This window comes from Pelodiscus sinensis, chromosome 3 (assembly GCF_052426305.1).
Source record: "Pelodiscus sinensis isolate ZL-2025 chromosome 3, ASM5242630v1, whole genome shotgun sequence".
NCBI lineage: Eukaryota > Metazoa > Chordata > Testudines > Trionychidae > Pelodiscus > Pelodiscus sinensis.
The window spans coordinates 117,285,815-117,311,366 of NC_143054.1; the positions used below are offsets into that span (position 1 = coordinate 117,285,815).

The following is a 25,552-nucleotide window of genomic DNA, read 5'->3' on the forward strand; positions in this document are numbered from 1 at the left end:
GGGATTCCTCAGGTATCCGGGAAAAACTCTGCAGTATAGACATAGCCTGTGGTGAGTGTACAAGAGAAAAATATCTAATAAGAAATCTAATTCAAATAAGGTAGTGTTTCACCTATAGCTGGGAAAAATTCTTCATCTGAAACTATTTATCATGTAAAAGTACAAATTTGGGTCAACCAAAACATTTCATAAAATCATGGCCATTTCACTCAATTGTTTTGGTAGAGAATCTAAATATGTAATTGACATTTAAAAACACACTTCAATTTGAAATGATTTTTAATTTAAAAAATCCTTTAATTCCATTGGGAAAAAAAGGTATATGAAGCTCAAAATTGACATGAAATGTTTCAGAATTGCCAGAAAGCAAAGGAACCAGTATTCACACAGCTTTAACTTCATTTAGTTCTAAAAATGGTTAATGTCATAGTCATTCTTTTCTTTTGCTGGAGAAAGTTTCCTGTTCTAGCTCCAACACCTGAGAAAATTTTGCCTTGCTGGCTCATGAGCCATCTCAGTTCTCTAATCCAATACAATGTTGCTGTCCATGAAAATGTGATCACAGAGGCAGCCGTAGTTACAGTACAGGCAATCCAATGGAACACTTTACAAATCTAAGAGATATTGAGCTGAAGAGGTTGCTTAATAGGAATTCAGGGCATAGAGTGAAGCATTCTACAGATAGGTTTGCTGTTGGTAGCTACGTAACTGAGGGTATGTCTACACTACCCTGCTAGTTCGAACTAGCGGGGTAATGTAGGCATACCTCACTTGCAAATGAAGCCCGGGATTTGAATTTCCCGGGCTTCATTTGCATAAGCCTGCCGGCGCCATTTTTAAATGCCGGCTTGTTCGAACCCCGTGCCGCGCGGCTACACGCGGCACGGGCTAGATAGTTCGAACTAGCAAGCCATTCCGAACTATCTGTACACCTCGTTCCACAGGCTTCATTTGCAAGTGCGGTATGCCTACATTACCACCCTAGTTCGAACTAGGGTGGTAGTGTAGACATACCCTGACAGACAGATGGAGCCTTGACTGCTACTTAGTTCCCAAATCCAGAATGTTTAGATGCTGAGCTAATATTAGGCATTGGGGGTGGAAAAGAAAGTGCAAGTCTGTCTCTTAGGCTCTTCCTAAAGGTGGCATGAAGTAAAGACATGGCTGCAAACAATCATCTGCTACCTAGCAACAAGGACCATCAAAAAGAGGAAAAGAAAAGTGGAGAGGTATGTTTAAGTGTGAAAGGTATTGTAATGCTTTCCAAACTATGGAAGACTCTAGCTAAGTTTACCAGAGCTCTGTAGATTATAAAACCAGAAGGGATCATTGATCTCCTGCAAATCATGGACTAGAGGACTTCCCAATTCAATTTCAATTTGAACTAGAGCATTTAGAAAAACATATAATCTTAATCAGGTAACTTCTTCAGTAGGATGATAAAATCCTGAAATCAGGCTTCAACTGACTACACAAATACTACATTACTATATTCCTAATATATTAATGGTGTTCAACAAGATAATAATCCAGAAAAGTCTCACAACATATTGTGCTGCAATGGGCAGCTCTATACACAAGTATGAAACCTCCAAAAACCCAAATTCAGCCTATTAAGGCTGCCACCATAAAGAATTTACCATGTGAATGAATCAATTCCATTATTCTTTGTTAAATACCTTCTACTTGTTACTTTGACTCTAGGGGCATGTCTATACAACAGGACTAACCTGAAATAAGCTATACAACTTGAGCTATGTTAATTGTGTAGCTTAAGTTGAAATTGCTTATTTCAGCTTTTAGCTCTGTCTACACAGTAGGAAGTCCAAGACAGCACTCTTCCTCTGACTTTCCTTACTGCTCGCAAAATGAGGGGTTCAGGAGTCAGAGCAAGAAGTCCCCCAGCTTGACATGATTTCAACATTGTGTCAAAATATCTACTTGTAGTGTAGATGCAGACTATGTTATTTCAGAATAATGACAGTTATTCTGAAATAACACTGCTGTGTAGACATACCCTAAGGCTATGTCTAGACTGCAAGCCTCTTTCGAAAGAGAGCGTCTAGACTGCACGCGGAACTTTCGAAAGAGCAAGCCGCTTTTTCGAAAGAAAGCACCCAGTGAGTCTGGATGCTCTCTTTCGAAGAAGCCCTATTTACATTCAAGAACGCCTTCTTTCGAAAGAAGCACTTTCGAAAGAAGGCGTTCTATCTCGTGAAATGAGGTTTACCGCCGTCGAAAGAAAAGCCGCGTTCTTTCGATTTAATTTCGAAAGAACGCGGCTGCAGTCTAGACGCAGGTGAAGTTTTTTTGGAAAAAGGCTACTTTTCCTGAAAAAAACCCTGAGTCTGGACACAGCCTAGGTGAGCAGTAGGTGTCATTACACTTACCCAGCAAATGTGTTCCTTCCTAATGATTCATGTGGCTATGTGCTTAAACATTTGCTAAGCTAACAGTGTAGAAAATAAGCAGACAATATGTGCACAAGTGGAAGTAGAAATGAATACATTTTATGAGTCAGAAAGGGAATGTGCATACACAGATTCAAGTGTCAATCAACAGACAGGTCTCTGCGTGGAACAGACATGCCTTAAAGAGTAGATTCCAACAGACTGCACAATTTCACATAGTATCAGGGGAATTGGGTGCTCTCCACACTATTTTTAATATAAAAGTTTGTTGTGGAGTGTAAATCAATTAATCTTGTGGCATGGAGGACAGCAAGGTTCATTATTTCAGTCACAGTCCTGTGCCTTCTAGGTGCACAGTCCCAAAGGACAAAGGATCATTTTTTGTTACTCATCAGCATCATCTTCAGAGGACTGAAAAATGGTATTAGCAGCCTCCCCCTTACCGCTGCTGAGAAGAACTGAGACCAGGACATGAGCTCATCTTGTGAAGAAAGGGAGCAGAGTATAGCAGTGAGGTCACCAGAAGCCTTGGAGGCTTCTGGAGAGAGGGAGACAATTTTAATTAGATGGGGACAGCCAGGCTGTGTCTAGACTACATGGCTCCATCGACAGAGCCATGTAGATGAGGGTTGTAGGCAAAGGGAAATGAAGCGGCAATTTAAATAATCGCGGCTTCATTTAAATTTACATGGCTTCCATGCTGAGCCGACAAACAGCTGATCAGCTGTTTGTCAGCTCAGCACGCTAGTCTGGACGCTCCCCTGCCGACGTCAAAGCCCTTTGTCGGCAGCCCCGTTATTCCTCATGGGATGAGGTTTACCGGGGCTGCCGACAAAGGGCTTTGATGTCAGCAGGGGAGCGTCCAGACTAGCGCGCTGAGCCGACAAACAGCTGATCAGCTGTTTGTCGGCTCAGCGTGGCAGCCATGTAAATTTAAATGAAGTGGCGATTATTTAAATCGCCGCTTCATTTCCCTTTGCCCAATAAACAAATCTACATGGCTCCGTCGACGGAGCCATGTAGTGTAGACGTACCCCCACAGTGTAGATTAATCCACTAGCATTTCACTTCAGGGCTATTGCATCTTAGGTCACAAATTAAGTGATTCTGGTATCCTTGACAATGATTTCCCCATGATCACATTACCAAATCATTATAAAACTGAAACAAATGGCAGTCTCTGTTCAAACAATAGAAGCAACACAGATCAGGATAATTATGCTTTAACTGGGCTCTGCCCAGAAGCTGCACTTCCCATGGCAAGCTGAGTCTTGTATGTGCAGTGCAGTGTTTTTGTATGGATAGTGGATTCAAAAGCTATTTCCTATACTGAAAATGAAGGTCTCTCAAACTTTCTAAATGGAGAAAATATTTTTAGTGCATCCAAATGACTATATGGAGACATTGGATTACTATATTATTTTATATGTAGCATTTCCACTGGGGGCAGCGGGAATTGGAGCACTGGATCTGGAAGTGTGTTACATATTTTATTATATATTCCTAGGTAGTTCTGATAAAATAATGCTAGGGTTTGCATTCTTTTTTATTGCCCCTGGGGTCTTCAATGCAGAACAAGATGTACTTAAAATTGAAAAAAGGAAAGTGTTACTTCAGTTTTGAAGTCAAGGTTGTACAAAGGAATGTTGGAAAATGTAAAATTACATCTGTGACACTGGTAAACCAAATGCCAGCATTTCAAGATAAAGAATCCTTTACTATTCTGCAGATGTATTACTTATCCACAGCATGGGGAGGTTGGGATGCTTTAAATAATGTTCATAAAGCTTTTTTATTCTTACAATGAAAGGTGCAATATATCTTAAAACATTACTATTGGGCTATATCCTGAGATGTTTCTTCTGGCAAATTCCCAATCAAGTACAATATATGAGACTTCCCTGCATAAGGACTGAGCATCATCATTTATACTTACATATGGCAGTGACAGACATGGCAATTTCCTCTAATATCCTTGGGAGACCTTATTTATTTAAGTTTACACATCTTTGAGATGAGATGAAATGAATAGTCTAGGTATTATTGTGGGGCAAGATTGTAGGTAACTTCTCAAAGAAGGAGATGTGACAGCAGTGAGACCTGACAGCTGAAAGGACTACATTGAAAAATGTTCCAGGCAAGAATGGACTCTTGGAACAAAATGTTGTGAGTGCTTGTGAGGGAATGCCTGAAGGGTGGGGAATGCAAAAACCTCCAGTTATGCAAAAGCCCAGTCTTTTGAAGGTAGAATCTGAAGAGTGAGCCATTGTCTGCTGATCACCTATTACGGGAGGTCAAGATCAAAGAGCCAAGCTGTATAAAGGAAAGACTCAACTCTTCATGGGTGGGCTTGTTCTGAGCTAAGGCTGTTATGAATTTATGACTATAGGAAAAGCCAAGTTCTCGGTTTTTAAGGAATGACAACTACCAAAGCCTGAGGCTGGAGTTAGGATGACATCTGGTAATTGTTTTAGTCTGAATGCAGGTTCTTCTGTTATTTCTAATATATATTCTCTGCAATGCTTCTACCTTAAGAATAAAGGGGTTCGTTTTTAAAGAACTGTGCCGTAGCTATGAACTAAGCCATGATACTGTTCAGAGTTTTGAAAGAGAAAGGAAAGTGCAGATGGTGAGCTGCTAGGCAATCCGGCTTTGTGGGGATACCATAGTGCACACGGGGAACTGTGCAGCCTAGATGACTCCCAATCAGGAATCTGCCCAAGAGCGGTGATTACTGAGGAGTTGGGAGCCAAGAGCAGGTGTCCTCAAGGGTTCAACTGAGGCAGCTGCCCTGCACTATGACTAAATGACTTGTTCATTTTACAAATTAGTATACTTGCTTTCTGACAAACTAAAGTAAATCTGAATTTTTTAAAGTATAACTACAAAACAGGTTAACCTCTTAACAAGTCACATTCAGGTTAAATTGGTATAGATTAAACTAGTCTCTAAAAAAGACACCAGAACAAATGTTTACAATGATAACATCACAACTAACCTGAGCAGAATGATGTTACTGAATGTGACCGAAAAAGAAAAAAAAAAAAGCACAGCTTCTCTGCTGTACAGAACACCTCCCACTAGTAAGCACCTTTACTATAAGGCATATCTTTCTGCCAATGCTACCTTGCTTATCTCCGCCTCTGCCTCCTGCCAGCTGTATAAAATAACATGCTCACTGTCCTCTCCACTCTCTCCCATTATTCTACTCCTGTTTTCAAAGGAACAAACAAAATTATTTAAACTTTTTTAGAGCTGCTTTGTAAAGCATGTGGATCATTCCACCTATTCAGCAAGAAAGCATTTGGTGGAAAATCCAGACAATGACACACAGGGCTAAAGATTAATAATTGGTAGTAAGCTTGTTTCTTCAGTTGTTAATAGTAACAACAAATTGCTATTCATTTTATGTTTCAAATCTAGAGAACTCACAGCTAATGAGGATCAGTATTATCCTCTATCATTTCAAGCAATACAAACATTTTCAGAGCCACTATTTCAAAGTCTCATTGTGTCCTTTGATATTTCACTGAGGACCACTTTTGAATCCTTTGATACAACAGATTATACTCTGTCTCATTTTCTGTAGTAGAATACTGTCTGATAGCTATGAAGGAGAGAATAAACTTGCCATGTTGCCTGTTAGAGCAGCTGTATCCTCAGCCTTAAAAGACAGAACTGGTTCTTTAACTTTGATGACTGCATTGAACCAACCAACCAAACAAAAATCCATTTACAGGTTTGAAGAGTGAAGTCTGGAGTAAAATAATTAACTATGCAGAGGAATGGAATAGCAAATGATCTTAGAGTTTATTAATAAGTGATTTTAGTGTATTTTGTATAGTTTTATTGAGTTTCTCTAGGGGGTACATGATTTACTTGGAAATGGGAGGCATCTTAATCCCTTATTTACTGTTTGGAATCTTTTGTGTTCATAAATGGGGGCTAAAGTATCAGAGATGTACTAGCAGAGTTGGCAAAGGTAATAAATTTACCTAGTGATAACTGAGCTGAACTTCTCTAGCCTGTCTCCATAAACATTGATTTTGTAAGTTGGCTATGTGTATCTATGGTATTTTAAAACATAAACTAGTTATTTGATGTTAAGTTTTGGTGCAGTGTTGAAAGACATAGGTGTCTAAAATGAAGGCAAATTCCATTTTCTCTGTTATTGTACATCAAGTTGGTAAAAAGCTCATAGATCAAAAATCTCACTTGTGTGTCTGTTTTTATTGTTTTATCATTCTGTTACTTTCTGGCAGATTTCCCTCACAGAGCATTTCATTAAGTTCGATATAGCATGGAAGGTTCCATTGAATAGGATTCCTTCAATTCTTTACTGTTTGGAATCTAAATGGGTGACATTATTTGGAAGAGTGTGGGGGTAAATAAGTATATTTGAGACATTAGTATAAATTGAATAAGGAGAGTGAAATCAAATAATTTTGTGTTAGCAAGCTTTCCTTCTGCACAGATCTCTGTGGAAATTAAGTTGCTGATCTGTCAATATCAATTGTCTGTGACGCTTTCAGAGATTTTTGTATTTCTGTGATATGGAAACCTGTGTATAAATGATTAATGGTTACCGGGTTTTCTCTGAGAAACAGTAAAACTAGAAATTTATGATAGGGGTATTTCTCAGCAGCTTCACATAACACAGCATATGAGTTGTTCAGGACTGGAGAGCTGCAACCATTCCCCCTAGCCTCCTCTCTTTTACCACATCCATGCAAAGCTTGGATAAAGTGGAGTATCTAGCCCTGTTCGTTTAACACTTGGAGCACTACCACCCTCATGGGCATCAAGAGGAGTCAGTGTGAGTGTTGCCAATTATTTCAGTGGCATGGGATGTTGAGTCCTAGTTATATGTGCATATACTGGGTTCCTGCCCTTTCCTCTCAAGTATCTGGTGTTGGCTACTGTCAGAAACAGAATACTGGACAAGCTGGATCACAGATCTAATCTCATGTTCCTGTCAAACCACCATTCCTTCAAGTCTGCCTCAAATCTTCAAGAGTTGATTCACTGGGCAAACTCCCATCACGACAAAACTGTTCACTGCATTTGCCACCACTCAAAGCCATTGGGTCCTCTGAGTCCTCTGCACCTATGAAGCAATGCTCTGCCTGCGAGAGATAATGAACCTTACTATTGACAAAATATGGAAAGGAGAGAGAACAGACCTTCTGAGAAAGTCCCTGAGGGCAGAAGAGTTGGAGTAGAAGAGGGGAAAATAAACTCATCATAGTGAGAGGAAAGAAAATGTGCTAATGGGAAACCCAGGAATATTCTTGAACAGTATGCATTTTTTCTGCAAATTGCTTGCATTTTAAGAAGATTTTTGCTGCAAGTTAAGTAAACCCACATTAATAAATACTATAGGTAACTTTTTTGTGCAATGTGAGGCAACTTTTGTTATGGCTTAGCAGCCCTCGGGAAATGACACGCTTCAAGAAAACACGCTCTGAGGAGTCATATGTTTTCTCAAGCTGCTTTTTTAAAGGACTGAAACAGCATTTCAGAAGATTATGCAGTAACGGAAAAGCAACAAAAGGATTTCAGCACTAATAGTTCAGGCAACATGGTAACTAATATAAGTATTACCCCTTTTTTTCTGACTATTATACCATGACCACTTATGATGACATTCTTATCAATCTGTCAGCAATTCCATTGTAAACCAATATTTTCAGTGATTTAAAAAAGTCATAGTAAATGTTCTTTAGCTAAAACCTTAGAAGTCTCAGCTCAAATGCAAATGTATGTTGCAAATTTACAAAAAATCAGTTTACATTTTGTTAAACTGTATGCCTACATAGGAAAAAACAGACATTGAACATAAACTGAAGTTTCTTTTAACTCGTAAAAATAACTTCTTTATTCAGTTATGGTGGGAGAGTTTAAGAAAACTTTTTAATGCTCTGTAACTCTAGAGATTGTAAAACTGTCCCCATTAGGACTTACTTGATGTTCCTCAACCATGCTTGGAGGGTAAAAAGGCTATTCTGTCTACATTCTTTTTCCAAGTCAATAACTGCCTAAGGGTAAATTCTGTATTAAGTGGAGTTGTTGAATGTTATATCAGATATAGAGGTTTAAAAATGTTCATATGGTCAAATACTGTAGTGTTTACTCAGTCAAAACTCATATGGACATTGATGGAAAGGATTTCCAATGGAAAAGACTGAATAAAAAATGCAAAACTTTGACCTGCAGGGATTTTTAATATGTATGGGAAGCTTCTAAATATATATTTATACATAAGATCACAGCGCTGTCTTTTGAGTGAATAATAGTTAATTAGAACTGTTCTGGGAAAATCATTCCAGTCTATCATATAGTGTGATGTAGATCACATATATCTTAAAATACCGTCCAAACATGTATTAGATCACAATGTCTCAGGAAGGAAAGAATATTATTTTTAACAATTGGCTTGCATGCACTGCCTTAATTTGAAAAATATTGTGGATTTGTCAGATAAAGTGCAAGGATGGTGCTGTATCCCACAGGAACCACAACAATGTACATGTTGTTGCAGAGTCCTTCCTTTTGACAGCTTTTGTTCTAATCGTTACAATGTCTGAGGACACAAGTCACATTGTTGACTCCAGAAGGCTGAGAGATTTTGAACAAAGGAATTGAATCTCTAAATCTTTTAGGATCCATTCACCAGTACCCAGCAGGCAAAATTACTCAGGGAGACCAGAGGTTTAAAAAGCCAGCTCCTACACTATCAAAACATCTGGTGTAAAGGAGCAGTTATCAGGGGAGTTTTATAAGGGAATTTAGAGGAGTCATCTGAGAGCCAAGTGCTCTGGATTAACACATTCTCTAAACTTAGGACAACTCACTCCTTCAAAAACAGGAAAAAACTACTGGAATAAAAATAATGCAGACAGAAATCCAGCAGCATAGTGGATTTCTATCCACTTTATTGCAGTGAATGTAGCATGTATGATTACCTGCGTTGTGGACAGGTAACATATATGCACATCTACTGCAAGGAGCTCATGGGCTTCAGAGACCAAGTACAGGCTCTGGAGACCAGAGTGGCTGAATAGGAGGACCTAAGGGACATGGATGTACATAGATGAGACTTTCTGGGACAGAGCAGAATGCTCCCATTCTGAGACTGACAGCCATTGTGCTGTTGAGGAGGATGAAAGTTTTGAAGAACATAAAAGTAGATCAGAGGGAAATGATCCCTCCCAGATGATGTCATGTTATCATTGTGCACTGAAGATACCTCTCCAGGGCTATGTCTAGACTGCAAGCCTCTTTCGAAAGAGAGCGTCTAGACTGCATGTTGAACTTTCGAAAAAGCGGCTTGCTTTTTCGAAAGAAAGCATCCAGTGAGTCTGGATGCGCTCTTTCGAAGAAGCCCTATTTACATTGAAGAACGCCTTCTTTCGAAAGAGGAACTTTTGAAAGAAGGCGTTCTTCCTCGTGAAATGAGGTTTACCGCCATCGAAAGAAAAGCCGCGTTCTTTCGATTTAATTTTGAAAGAATGCGGCTTGAGTCTGGACGCAGGGGAAGTTTTTTCGAAAAAAGGCTACTTTTCCCGAAAAAACCCCTGAGTCTGGACACAGCCCAGGAGATGGGAATCCCAATTATGAGGAAGAGATAGGGAATAATAATGGGGGATTCAATTGTTACAAATACCAATGGCTGGGTTTGTGATGACCAGAACAACCACACGGTGAATTGTCCATTGGGTGCAAATGTTGTGGTTCTCTTGAGACACCCTAGACATATTTGTGCACCATGCTGGGGAGGAGTCAGTGGTTGTGATACTAGTATATACCAAAGGCATAGGGAAATGTAAAAGAGATGTCCTCAAGGTCAAATTTAGGCTGCTATAGGCTGAACCTCTCTAGTCTGGCACCCTCAGGATCTGACTGGTGCAGAACCAAAAGAATTTGTTGGCTCACAGGAGATCAATATTGTCTAGCAGCATTGCCAACACTTCCACTGCTTACTGGGCTATTAGAAGATATTTAGGGGTAAATTAGAGGGAAATAACAGCACAGAACACTTAAAGACAGGACTGATGGCTGTAAACAAACTTTATGGGCTCACAGGAAACTTGGCCACACCCATGACAAGTGGACATTTGGCTAAAATCAAGCTGCACCATGGATGTTGCTGGATTTGAGAGTGCCAGACTAAAGAGGTTCAATCTAGAGTTAAGAGATTAAACTCTAGGACTTCTATGTTAACATTCTCTGAAATGCTTCCAGTTCCATGCTCAGGAGCAGTTAGATAGGTAGAAATTGTGGACCTCAATGGTGGATGAGACAGTGATGTAGGGAGGAGGGAGTTAGGTTTATTAGGAACTGGTAAAGAAGAAAAATGGGCTCCAGCTAAACCAAAACAGAATCAGATTATTGGCATGTAAAATTAAAAACTCTATAGAGAAGTTTTTAAACTAAGGGCTGGAGGAAAGCCAACAGAGGCAGAGGAGCACAGAGATAAAGACTTACTTAAGGGAGGTTCAATTAACAGGGATTCTCTATATCCTAGGAAAGAAGAGAAGCTAAAAGTTGATAGAATGCAGATAGGAACTGAAGAAAAACAGTAAAATGAAAAAGAGTCCCATTCCATTCCATGATATAATGGCAAAGAGTTAAAAAGTGATACATTTTATAAGCACCTGTAAAATGTTCTAGAGTCATATAGAAAGGGAAAACAGGGAAAGAAGTGGGACTGCTAAACATTGAGGGTGGGGTGGAGATTTGTTTAGGTGTTAGGCATGGCCCAGCATCCAAACAAATACTTTGCTTCAGTTTTTAAAATCAGGCTAATGAAAAGTTTAGTGGTAGTGATAGGGGATGAAAGGGGAGTAAGGATATGGAAGAAGATATTACCAAAGCCTAAGTGGAAGTCAAACTCAAACACTTTAATGGGATTAAGTGTGAGAGCAGGGGAGATCCCGGATAATCCTGAGCCTTGTATATAAAAGAAACTGGCACATGAAATTGCAAGCCCAATAATAGGGATTTTTTATTAATTTATAAATCATTAATCAGACTATAACTGGAGAATTGCTAATATAGTTCCTTTTTAAGAAATAGGAGGGGGGGTGGGAGTGATCCAGGAAACTACAAGCCTGTTAGTTTGACTTCAATTGTATACAAGGTCTTGAAACATATTTCAAAAGACAAAGTAGTTAAGGATACAGAGGTTAATGGCAAGTGGGATAAAATACAACATGATTTTATTAAAGGCAGTTTGTATCAGAACAACCGGATCTCTTCCTTTGAGAAAATAACAGTTTTTTAGACTTTATTGATCACAAGATGGCTATGTACTGCCAATGTCATGCAGCCATGAAAACAGCTACAATAAAACTCCGATGGTCCGGCACTCCTGATGGTCCGGCACCATTAGGAACCCGGAAGTGCTCCGGGCAGCCGGACCATTGGAGCTGCTCTGTCCCCAGCTTCCCCGATTCAGCCGCTGCTAAAACTGACAAGCAGCTGAATCGGGGAATCTGGGGGCAGAGCAGCTGGAGTTCTGCTGGGTAGGTCCCATAGCGCTGCCCCTAGGGGCTGCGGGACCAACCCGGCAGCACCTCAGCTGTCCCCGATTCAGCCGCTGCTGAAACTGACCAGCGGCTGACTCCAAGAAGCCCAAGGCAGAGCTGCTCTGCCCTGGGCTTCCTGGAATCATCCCTTGATCACTTTCAGCAGCAGGTGACTTGGGGACACCTGGGACAGAGAGCTGGGGTGCTGCCGGGTTGGTCTCACAGCGCTACCAGATCAACCCGGCAGTGCCCCAGCTGCTCTGTCCCAGGCATCTGGATTCAGCCACTGTTGAAACTGACCAGCGGCTGACTCCAGGAAGTCCGGGGCAGAGCTGCTCTGCCTCGGGCTTCCTGGAGACAGCCGCTGATCAGTTTCAGCAGCGGCTGACTTGGAGACGCCTGGGGCAGAGCAGCAGGGGTGCTGCCAGGTTGGTCCAGTAGCGCCGCTCCTCGGTGCTGTGGGACCAACCTGGAAGCCCCCCAGCTGCTCTGCCCCAGGCGTCCTGATTCAGCCGCTGCTGAAACTCACCAGTGGCTGACTCCAGGAGGCCCGGGGCAGAGCAGCTCTGCCTCAGGCTTCCTGGAGTCAGCCGCTGATCAGTATCAGCAGCGGCTGACCTGGGGACACATGGGGTAGAGCAGCTGGGGTGCTGCCGGGTTGGTCCAGTAGCGACGAGGAACGGCGCTGCAGGACCAACCTGGTAGCACCCCAGCTGCTCTGCCCCAGGCGTCCCCAAGAGCAGCTGGTGTGCTACCGGGTTGGTCTCGCCGCGCCAAGGGTTGGCGCTACCGGACCAACCCTGCAGCACTCCAGCTGCTCTGCTGCAGGCGTCCCCGATTCAGCCGCTGCTGAAACTGACCAGCAGCGGCTGAATCGGGGTAGCCTGGGGCAGAGCCGGACTATTGGAAGGGGGGGATATGAGCGGTCTGGGGTGGCATCCCCCCCACCCCAGACCCGTCATAGCCCCCCCTTCCGATAGTCCGGCAAATCTGATAATCCGGTACCCCTTGGGTCCTAAAGATGCCGGATTATAGAAGTTTACTGTATAATAGTCCAAGTATGCATCAGGTGAGATATTTCCTGCAATGAGGAGTAACGGTAGTTCAAATTAGGAGCTTTAATTCGAACTACCTAGCCCGTGCTGTGTGTAGCCGCGGGCAGGGTGTTCGAACTACAGGGCATTTAAAAATGGCGGCGCCCGGGGACATGCAAATAAAGCCTGGGATATTTTAATCCCGGGCTTCATTTGCAAGTTCAAATGACTACATTAGCCACCCTAGTTCGAACTAGGGTGGCAGTGTAGACATACCCTAGGGGAGTAGTGAGAGAACCTAATAGAGGACAATGAGTTCATTGTGTGTTTTCTGTAGTATTATTTAAATCCTTTTTTTTCTTGATTGAATGCTTATTTTATTTCTGCTTTCTCCATTTTTACTTCTCAGCAGAATAACTTTAGAGTTATGTTTGGAAATTCAGTTCTATGAGATGATGCAATCAAATCCATTTTAGTTCTTCTTGAAACTACTAAGAATTTTCAAAACAGTTGCTGTGCACACAACAGTCATATGCAACTGTTTCTATTTTCGTGAATACTGAAGTTGAGTAACTTTGACCAACTGTTCATCAGTTAGCAACCTTTTATGTGAGGTCAATTATTTGTCAACAGCTGCACCACTGTAAAAGTTTGTATTTATTGGGAAATATAAGGAGAAAAACTGTAATAAAGAAAATGGAAACTATGCTCTGGGTTCCTGGGAGCAGTTCAACGTGATGGTAAAAACACCAAGAGTGTCATAGAGAAGGAAAATAATTTTACCGCATGAATGCCTACCTCATTACACAGTGAAACATACCATCATGCATTTGTGCCTTCATCAGGTACTGTATGGGATGGTAAACCCCTGTGTTTTATGTAACAACTGTTAACAATGAATCTATCAAGTACTACATCTCCACCTTTTCTTTTTCTTTTGCTCTCTCTTTTACAGGCACCAACAAAACAGAGATGAGTAATTATGTTTTCTATATTTTCCATTAGTTATTTATTTATGTCTGCTCTGAGGCTATAGAAGATGGTGGGTGAGGTGGGAAGAATTTCACACATCAATGTTTCAAGACAGTACTAGTATATATGGCACTGATACTGCAAAGTATCTCCCCATAGGCACTAATTAAAAAGCAATAAGATCACATGAGAAGCCATTGCTTCAGTACTCAATGCTCTACAGTTTCTTTCCCCCTTCTTTCCCATGAATAGTGCTATACATTCAAATATGAAACAAAATAAAGGTGGGAGAAGTATAACCAGGGCTCACAACAGACTTCGCTGGGCCCTGGACAATGGAGAGAGGAGCTCAGCACAAGGCTCCTGAAAAGGGAGGGGACTGAGGGAAAAGGTGAAGGGCTAGGGGCATCCAGCCCTCAGCGCTGCTTGGATTGTGCCATGCCTCTCACCACCAGCCCTAAGTGCCAACCAGACCACACCATGCAGGGTTCTGGTGGCAATTTTAAGGACCTGAGAATCCAGATGCTGCTGCTGACATGGGAACAATAGTGGCGGCCTCTCTCACATCGTGCAACAAACTATAGGCTACAGCTAAAAGTTTCAAACTAATTAAGTAGCCTTACTTTGAAAATGCTAAATGCCTACAACTCCACTAGCCACAATATCAGACACCAGTGTTCACATAAGGACATTATAGGCCACAGAGTTAGTTTTAGCATTTATTTTATTTAGTAGTAATGCAAGGAATCTAGAGGTCTATATCCTGTAAGACACTGGCTTCAGCAGTTAGCATAAGACTTGCAGTCTATGAACTTTGGCACAGAAAAATGAACTAATAGTTGCCTTAAGTTTTGGGAAACTGGTAACAGAGTTTAAAGGGGATGTTTTTCCATAAAGACACCAGTCTACCTTAGGAATATGAGCTAGCACAATTCTTTTTCAATAATTTAGAATACAACATCTGCAGATGTCTAACCACAAAATAATAATCAGAGAAGGCACCCCAACGTTGGTAGGGTAAGGAAAAACGAATAAGGAATTTAGGAGAAACCTCTACTAAATATGCATCAGGCATAATGGCCTCAGTGTAACATGCTATGAAAAGTTTCAAAGGTGTAGCCATGTTAGTCTGTAAATGAAAAAAACCTTAAAAAACAGCAAAGAGTTCTGCAACACCTTAGAGACTAACAAAAATGTAGATGGTATCATGAGCTTTTGTGGGCACAACCCACTTCTTCAGATGAATAGAGTTAATGGGTCCAGGTTGCAAAGAAATAGCAGAGAAAGAGAGGGGACGGGGAGGGAAAGAGAAGGGAAAAATGGAGAAAAAATGTTATCAATTAGAGTATGCGTGCTAAATGAGGCTAATAGAGTGGGCTATAAATATTCTACGTACCCAGTGCATTTTACGTCATTAGGATGTGGAAAAAAGTGGCCCATCCAGGTCAGGTCTTTGTTTATACCTCTTTTCAAGGTGTCAGACTTGTAAATTAAACTCAGTTCTGTAAGTTTCTCTCTCTGGGTGACTTTTGAAATTGTTTTGAAATGATACAGTCACATTTAGATCCATTAGTGAGTGCAGGGGCAAGTTGAAATGTTCCCTGGCAGGTTTCTGTGTGTTACCATTTTGAATATCTAATTTGAGTCCATTAATCCTTTGTCATAGAGACTATCCAGTTTGGCCAATATACATGGCAGAGGCGCATTGCTGGCACTTGATGGCATAGATCACATTGGTGGATGTGCAGTTATATGAGCCTCTAATGTGGTGGTTTATGTGGTTAGATCTTGTGATGATGTTGCTTGTATAGATGTGTGGACAGAGTTGGCACCGGGGTTGATTGCAGGGCTGGGTTCCTGGATGGGTATGATGGAGTTGTGCTGTGTGGTTGCTGGAAAGAATTTGTTTGAAGAAAGGGGATAGTCTGTAGGCAAAGATTGGCTTGTCCCTGGAGGCCTGTGAGAGTGAGGGATGATTTTCCAGGACAGGGGGTAGATTGTTAATAATGCATTGGCGGGGTTTAAGTTGGGGGCTGTAAGGGCGTGTCTAGACTACAGAGTTTTGTCGACAAAAGTGGACTTTTGTTGACAAAACTATACCTGCGTCTACACTACCGCTGAGTTCTGTCGACATAACGTCGACAGAACTCAGCAGTTTTGTCGACGCTGGTAAACATCATTTTACGAGGCATAACGCCTTCTATCGACAGAGTTCTGTTGACAGAAGGTGTTATTGCATGTAAACTGTCCTTGCGTCTACACTGCCATGTCGACAAAGCACCTTGCTTTGTCGACAGAACTGAATGTAGTGTAGACGCTCTTTGTCGACAGAAGCTTTGTTGACAATATCTGTCGACAAAACTTCTGTCGACAAAACTCTGTAGTCTAGACGTACCCTAAGTGATGACAAGTGGTGTTCTGTTGGGCCTATCTTGAAGAAGCTGGTGTCTGGGTACTCATCTGGCTCTGTCAATCTGTTTTTTCACTTCCCCAGGTGGGTATTTAACTTTTAAGAATGTCTAATATAGTTCCTGTAGGTGTTTGTCTCTGTCTGTGGGATTGGAGCAAATCCAGTTGTATCTTAGGGACTGTATATGCCAGTGCTACTCAACTCTGGAAGCCCCAGGGGCCACAATGATACTCACAGCGCATGCCAAGGGCCACAACTTAAGTGTGATTGCATACACATGCAAATACATATGCAAATATATGCAAATAGCTTCTTTCACACTGAGCGGCATGAATACAAACCTTAAGGCAAGACTACACAATATGCAGCCCCATTTAAGTCAGTTCTGCTGGTATTAATAAAATACAATATTTACCCAATTTCCACCCATATGACAACAATGACAGTCCAGGAATTTAACTCCTAAAATGCATCTAAACAGAAGACCATTATATTGACTACTTTTTTATGTTGGTTTCCACGCATGGGTCATGTGTTGAGCCCTGCGTAAACACAAAATGCACTGTGGGCCACAAACAAATGGGCCGAGTAGCCCTGGTATATGCTATGAAAACTTTATCCCAGGCTGAGGGAAGGAGGGGACAAAGATGTACCTCCTGGGAAATGCCAGGATAATGGCCACTGGTGATGATGAGGAAGGTGATGGTGAGGAGGATGATAATTGCTAATATTTCAGGTTGTTCTGCAAGGAATTGTGTATATATATGGATATTCAACTGTACATGCTGTGTTATCTCTGTCTATCTTGCTGGGTTACAGTATTTGTGACTTTATTAAATGAATTTATAAACTATTATAAATAAAGTTTCATAAACTGTGAGTGTTACAACTGTACACACTGTGGTTCCCAACCAAACAGTAATTCTAATAATAGTGGGTCTGCTTCTGGGCAAGAATCCGTCAAGCCTCAGAGTGACAACTGGAAATTCTTAAGTATGAATGTAATTAATAAATAACCCACAGACCAGGCTACACTAGTGAGTTTGGTGCCTAAATAGGGATGTAGATGCTTAACTTTGGGTAATCACATCTGAAAAATTTGGACTATGGACATTAGGAAAATTGTTAGCTTCCACAAAAGAGCATTAAGTATCTGATACTATAAGGGTATGTCTACACTAGCCCCCTAGTTCGAACTAGGGTGGCTAATGTAGGCATTCAAACTTGCAAATTCGAACTTACAGCTCATTGCAGGAGGAGTAACAGTTAATCCGAACTAAGGATTTAGTTCGGATTAACTTCTGACTGCCGCGTGTAGCCGCGGGGCAGTCAGTTCGAACTAAGGGGATTTTAAAATGGCGCCCACCCGGGAACATGCAAATAAAGCCCGGGATATTTAAATCCCGGGCTTCATTTGCAAGTTCGAATGCCTACACTAGCCACCCTAGTTCGAACTAGGGGGCTAGTGTAGACATACCCTAACAGATAAGATTTTGCATTATATGGAGAAATCCTGTTTCTGTGTTCAAAAACAGATAACCTTGGAAAGAGTGATCTGTATTCCATTCTGACAGTGGCACAAAGGCAGACACAGAGGTAGACTGATTGCCTGCACTTCAGAGACACGAACAGACTGTAAGGGCCAAGCCAGGAGCCCAACTGAGAAGCAGGGTAACCAGCTGCAGGCTCTGGATTGGCTACACATGGCGAGGACCATGCTGATATCTATGGGCACATCTACACTATGCAGAAGATCAATGGTGCTGCAGTTGATCTTCCGGGGTTCAATTTACTGTGTGTAGAATACACCCACCAGATTGAACTCAAAGGGTGCCCCTGTCATCACAAGTACTCCTGTTCCTCACAAGGAGTAAGGGAAGTGGACAGGAACATTTTCTCCCATCGGCCTCCTGCTGTGTGGACCGTGTGGAAATGCATTGTAAGTTATTTCAATTCCAGCTACGTAATTTATGTAGCTGAAATTGCATATCTTACTTTGACCTTCCGATGAAGTATAGACCAGGCCTATGTGAGCTAAGATCAGCAACAACAGTGTGTGTGGGAAAGAGATGGTGGCAGAGAGCTGTATTTTAGTAGCCAAAGCAGAAGATGCACTGGGGTTGGTTCCAGCAGCAGAAGGAGAAACCCCACTTTTTCCTGTCACTTACACAGGTCTTGAGACTGGCCTGAAACACTCAGTCCCACAAAGGAGAAAAAGAGAGACCCAAGATTCTGCTATGCATGTGAGGTAGGACAGCCAGGTAATCCTGATATGGCTAGAGGCCAAAATACAGGCCAGGCTTGACATGGACAACATTTTATATATTTTTTTAGTAGAAAGAAAGAAAGAAAGAAAGAAAGAAAGAAAGAAAGAAAGAAAGAAAGAAAGAAAGAAAGAAAGAAAGAAAGAAAGAAAGAAAGAAAGAAAGAAAGAAAGAAAGAAAGAAAGAAAGAAGCAAAAAGCAGCAGACTCAGTACCACAAAAAACCACTGCAAATTCACGTTGGTTCCACTGAAATATTTGTTTTTAAAAAGCCCAAAAAGAAATCAAATGGTTTCATTTCAACATTTTTTAAATAAAACATTTCCAGGATTTTAATTTTAAAGTTTAATTTAATTCTATTAAGAACCATCACAGTATTTTTAAATAGTCAAATTAAATTAAAACATACAATTTTTTTCAACACAAACCCTTTCATTTCACCAAAAATATTTTTCTTCAATTTTTCAAAACTTCCAGTGAGCTCAGTTCTTCCAGTGACACACTCTAGTCATAAAGTGAAAGCTCCTGTTCCATAAACAAAATAAGGTCTGAGGGAAGCCTTTGGGGGTGCATTTTTGATATTTTTACTTACTCTGAAGGGCCACTTAGTTTTATTGCTCTGGGATTTGTTGGTCGCTCATTCACTCATTTATTTGATATCCTTGATTCCCATGTCTGTTCCTTTTTCCTTCTTTTAATTTATCCTTATCCATTCTGGGAATAAAATGTTTATCCCTATAATTTGCTAGTTTTATCTACTATATATTTGAGAGAGTTTGACTATCTGTCTGTTCAAGAACTCCTCCTAAACACTAAGAGCTAGGACCACCAAATTTGATATACAGCTTCCTATTACCATAGCTTAAAGCAAGGTAAAGGCTTAGTTGTGCCAGGAAAATGAGATGTGCCTGGAAAGGGATTTTTTTTCTTATAAAACCATACAGAAAAGAAACAGAATCACCAGGCAGATTAAAGGGGCTGGCTGGAAGTGCACCTTGTTCCTCATTTGGAACTGCCCTAGCCCCAAGCCTCCCATCCTTCATGTGCTTTTTGGGGTGGTGAAACTACTCTTTCCCCCAAATTCATACAGGAACATTGCTGGCTGTTCTCCATCAGGGAGTGAGAGGAAGTGCACAGTTGGCTGCATTCTTCACTCAAGTTGAGAAGCTCAGGAGGCAAACAAACCTGCCCCTGTCCCAGTAAGGGGGTATTCATCCCTCGCTCATCTGTGCCTTAAGCAGCTTTAGCAGCCATTGAAAAGTGCTTCTCATCTGATCCCAAGCTACTGCAGTGAGAGAGGGCTATAGTAGTCCCCTCTCTGAAGGACTATAGTAGTCCTTCATTCTGAACTCTTCATCTCCAACCCCACCTCAGGTCAATGATTCAAATGAAACATTTTATTTTCCAAAAGACAAAGACTGAATTATGGATCTGAGCAATACCAGGTAAATCTAATTTCCTATCATTACAATGTCCAAAGATCATGAGGACTATTAATTTATGTACAAGCCACATATGGAGATGCTAAGCAGAAAAAACTTCAGGCCTATCTGTCCTTAAGTGAGAAATGTGGATAAAGAGGTTCCACATTTGGGGTATATCTACACAGCACCATTATTTCGGAATAACTGACGTTATTTCAAAATAACAAAGTGCACATCTACACACAAGCAGTTATTTCAACATAATGTTGAAATGATTTCCAGCTGGAGGACTTCTTACTCTGACTCCTGTAATCCTTATTTTATGAGAATTAAGGGAAGTTAAAGGAAGAATGCTCTATTTCGAAATAAGTGCTGTGTAAACACACGCACATTTTAAATAAGCTATTTCGACTTAAGCTATGCAATTAGCATAGCTCAAGTTGCGAAACTTATTTTGAGCTTGGCCTTGATGTGTAGATGTATCCTTGGATTCCAAGAGAACACTTTTTTCCCTTTCTGAGATTGCTTATGTACATGGGAAGGCTTAATAGCCTCAGCTTAAGGGTAGAAATGCCCAGAATTCCTACAACCACAAATGCAACCTCTTTCTGGGTCAGCACAAGTTTCCATCTTCCAGTTAGAGACACTGAGTTTAATAATATGCATTTCATTAGATGAGAAGCTTTTAAAAGAGACTTCAAAAATGAAAGCTCTGATACCTCATCACCAACAACTGGACATTAAAGAAAAAGGCTTTGTTTCTCCACCTCTGACTAAAGATTTCCCCTTCTAACCCTGTAATGCATTTCAGTGAATACATAACTCATGTGTGTGTATGTGTATATATACAATTATAAAGCACTTTGGGTTAAAAGGCACTATTCAAAGGTGCTATACTTATGATAATGTGTCACTGCTACCTGGTGGGGAAAGTATCTCTTCACTACAAAAAGCCTCTCCTTAAAAGAGAAATCACTGAAGCAATGCCAGGGAAAACAGAACTTTTCAAAGGACTGTTGGTCTGGTGATGCAGCAGGTTCAAGAGTGACTTTTGGCAATACAGTTGCTTATCTGCTGAAGACAACATATGTTTTGGAGGTGATATACTTGGTCTTGCAGGAGGAGGATAGATGTCCCTGAAAATATCCTTCACAGATGCACATTGGAGAGAGATTTACAGCATCTTTGGAAGCTGTTTTACAGTTCACCCTTTAGCACAGAAGTTGTGGATAGTGCTGGCAGCAGTGACTGGAGGCAGCTGTCACCACAAAGATGGGATTGAATTCTGCTCACCCCTCTAATTCTTAAGTTGAATTTCACTGGCAAGAACAGATTAGAGGTGGGAAATGAATCCCCAGGTTAGAAAACAGACAGGTTGCAACTGCACATTTAGGAAGCTAAAATACCATTTTGTAATTCTTTTGGTATAATTTCCTCCTTTCTTTGGTGATAGAAGTAGTGCTGCAAGAGGTGCTCTTATTTTCTAAAGCCTATTCCCAAAATTGCCACAAATCCAAAGTGGAAAATCTATTTAACAAAATTGAGGTAAGAGGATTTTTTTCCATCTCGTACCACTTCCAATGATGAATAACTCAAGTTATGATAAAAACTCGGCAAATAAACTGCACTTGGAGCTCATTTTCCTCTCACAACCACAAAAAGTATTGAAGTAAATGGCTGCTGAGTTATATGCTCTTTCCCCTAGTATAAAATGGATGCAATTAGAGAAGAATTAGATACAGGTTGAACCTCCCAGGTCCTCTCAGGTCCAGCAACATCTGTGGTCTGGCAAGGAATGGTATAGTACAGGTTGGACCTCCCTGATCTGGCACCGCAATACTACATGGGGTGGAGGTAGCTTGGATACAGTGTAGCTGGTGTAAACAGGCATCACCTTCCTCTTCTTTCTACACCCAGAAACCAACAAAAAATCCATCTGAAAGTTCATGCAACCTCTGACCCACTACTATGAGGGTGGAGGGCCATGAAACTTGTACAAATGGTCTTTTCTCTCCACTTGATCCTGCAAAATTTGCATGGATCATGGTGTCTACTTATGGAACCCCTTTCTCATTTTAGGGTGGTATCTACCTCTGCAAGAAATAGTACTCTATTTGAAGAAAACATTGTGATTTTCATGGATTTGTTTTCCATCTTACTCCCTCCCATTCTACCAGTTCCTTTCCTTCTTTTGTTTTGGTATGTCACAGCATATTTTTGGGAATGAAAATCAGTCAATAAAAAAATTACATATGAGAGTCTCATATAAACACTATTCTCCCTTGGGCTTTTTATTCATAACAAATATTAAAGTCAACAAAACTTACAAAATACACACATCCTGTGTAACAAACAAGAATGAATACAATTAATCCCCAATCTCCTTGTTTCTTTTTATTTTACTTCTGGGGGATTTTTGTAACATTCCATTAGGTCTGGCAACCAGATGGTCAGCTAGAGAAAACTGTGACTAAGTGATAGACTTGTAGCCTCAACAATCTGAAAATGAGCAGATCCATCTGCAACCCTCCCCCTTTCTTGGTAAGAAGCTGGTCTCTATAACATTGCTAGCACTTTCTTTGCACAAGATCTGGCATTTTGGGGTGTATCTGTACACTTAAAAACTGAACACAAAGTGAACAACTGAAATTCTAAACAGTGTGGAGAGATTAAGCACTGCTGGTTAAAATAAACTGCCCAATAGTTACAGAAGACATTAATGATTAGTGCTCACTAGGAGACAGGATCATAGGACTGGAAGGGACCTCAAGAGGTCGTCAAGTCCAGTCCCTAACAGATCATGTTTTCTAGACCTTTCATCATTTTAATTGTTCTTTCTGCATCTTCTGCAATTTGTTCATATCTTTCTTGAAGTGTTGCACTCAGAACTAGACATGATACTCCAGTTGAGGCCTAATCAGCGCAGAGTAGAGTGGAATAATTACTTCTCATGTTTTGCTTACAATACTCTTATCAATACATCCCAGAATGTTTGGGCTTTTTTAATAGTGTCAAACTGTTGATACCTATTTAGCTTGTGCTCCTCTGTGTACCCGAGATTCCTTTCCAAAGTACTCCTTCCTAGGTAATCATTTCCCAGTGTGCATGTGTGCACCTGATTACTTCTTCCTAAATGAAGACCTTTGCATTTCTGCTTATTGAATTGCAACCTCTTTACTCACAATATTTCTCCAGTTTGTCCAGATTTATAATCCTGTCTTCCAAAGCACTTGTAACCCCTCCCAGTTTGGTATCATCATAAATTTAAGTGTACTCTCTATGTCATTATACAAATAATTAGAACACCGCTTGTTCTGCCCTTCCAGCATGACTGTGAACCATTAATAACTACTCTCTGGTAATGCACCCTCCTTATAACAACTCCATCTAAGTTGTATTTTCCTAGTTTCCCTAGAAGGTCATCCGTTACAGATGCCTTGTTAAAGTCTAGATATACCACATCTACCAATTCTCCTTTATCCACAAGGCTTTTTATCCTGTCAAAGAAAGCTGTCCGGTTGGTTCTAGATAAATCCATGCTGTTACTTATCACCTTATCTTCTAGATGTTTGCAAACTGATTAAAGTACTACTGTAAACAATATCATTTAAGAGCTTTTTGATCTACACTAAACGATGAAACTAAAGAAGGCTGGGGCTAGTTAAACTTATTTATTTACAGCTGTTTCCATAACCACCTTACCAATAGCAATGTACAATGTGTGCTTCTTTACAAAGTTGGATCCTGATACTACAAATGGATAGACTATTCCTACACACTCAGATGAGAATCTAATACATAAAACATTTATATGGGCTTTGTATAAAGCATTTTAGATTCAAAAAATTTAGGCAAGAAATGAGGCCCCTCATACACACTAGCAGACTGAAAATGCATGTGTTTGAACATGCTTGGATCTCATCTGATTTTAAAAGCTAAGTAAGGCTTATTAGCACTCTATTATTTAGATGAGAATCTCCAAAGGAAAAAAGCAGGCAGAAAAATTCTTTAATATCCCTAGTTTCTTGTTTCCTGGCCTCACACAGGATACTAACAGAAAGAACAATTTTTGCTTTAGCTCCATGGGTATAGTAGCCCTTTTTTAAAGAGAGGACTTCAGTCCAATTTCTCGCTGGAATGGATTCTTCACAAATAAGGATAATCCTCCATTTAATGTTTGCACACTTGGTTACCTCTCAGCACTCTGCCACATCATATCAGGGTTTACAATTTTTACTTAAAATTGACAGAATTCATTTATGCATAAGCTGGTTTTATTATGGTTATGGGCAACATGGCATTCAACATGTTCTAGCAATAGCCAGGATTTTATCAATATTTGCCACGATGCATCTGTAATTTGATCTGACATAGTTAGCATTGTCTGAACATCTGTTGGTCATACAAAGTTAAAGCAGCAGGGACTAAATGAGTTATTTTTTCCTTCTTTGTCCCCCACTTTTAAATCACATGCATTCATTTATCCCAGAAGTATGGAGCAAGATTGACATGTGGTTAATATTGTGACATCACTTCACAAGCACGCAACAAAATCCTTCTCAATGCACAGCAAATCCTGAGAGGCATATAAGTCAGGTTTTGAATAGGAAAGTAACAAAACACCACTATTCTTCAACATTATTGAAATATATTAGGTAGAAGTAAAAGCAAATAAGAGCTCTTAAATGTCAAGTGACGCTAGGAAAGGAAAAATATTTTAGAAAATTGATATCTCTCCCTTTGTAGCTAAAAGGAGAAATAAAATAGCATGAAAATAATGCATTTAAGCTACTTATAACTAAGATTCTTAAGTAAAGAAAACCATACAAAGTTTTTTTAAATATATAAAATTTGGCATACAAATTTGAACTCCATAAAATAAAGCATCCTTCACTGGTATTAATATTGTCATTGTATAAGCATTATTATTGTTTACTGGAGGCCTTGAAAGATAAAGAGCATTTCATACTTGCAAAAACTCAGCACAAAGCTCAGAAACTGACAGCAAAACCAAACATGCCACTGTTGGTTACCTAGCCATTTCTAATGACAGCTTAGAACTCGAAGAGTCTAATCTCACATTCCTTTTAATTAGTTTGGCTGTATAGAATGGGTAAAAATACGTCTGACTTAATATAACAGCTGCTAGATAATTGTGAATGCATGGTAAGGGGTTGTTATCATGAGGTCAAGACCTAAATGCAAATTAAAGGAGAGCAGAAAAATCTGGACCTTAATGTTAATTCAAAAGTGTGAGAGTGATGAAGATTTTGTTTATTATTTATACCTTAAACATCACTAACTTGTATAACTCATGCTATAGTTGGCATCAAAAGTTCAGGTGTTTTGTTTATTGACATTCGATGAGAAGGATCTGCCTGGTAATCCAACTTTAATAGTTTCTGCTGCTTAAATTGCAGTATTCTAGCAGATTAAAAAAAAATAAGAGTGGTAAGCCCTACAGTTTTGGAAGCCTACTTACTTAAATTAATTAGTTTTGTTTCTCTC

The 25,552-nt window shown here is 40.3% G+C and overlaps 1 protein-coding gene across 4 annotated transcripts in view; it reads right to left on the reverse strand.

Moving 5' to 3' along the window:
- Positions 1 to 25,552, reverse strand: part of PRKN (parkin RBR E3 ubiquitin protein ligase) — a 1,204,231-nt gene that overhangs the window by 701,011 nt on the left and 477,668 nt on the right. The window lies entirely within an intron of this gene.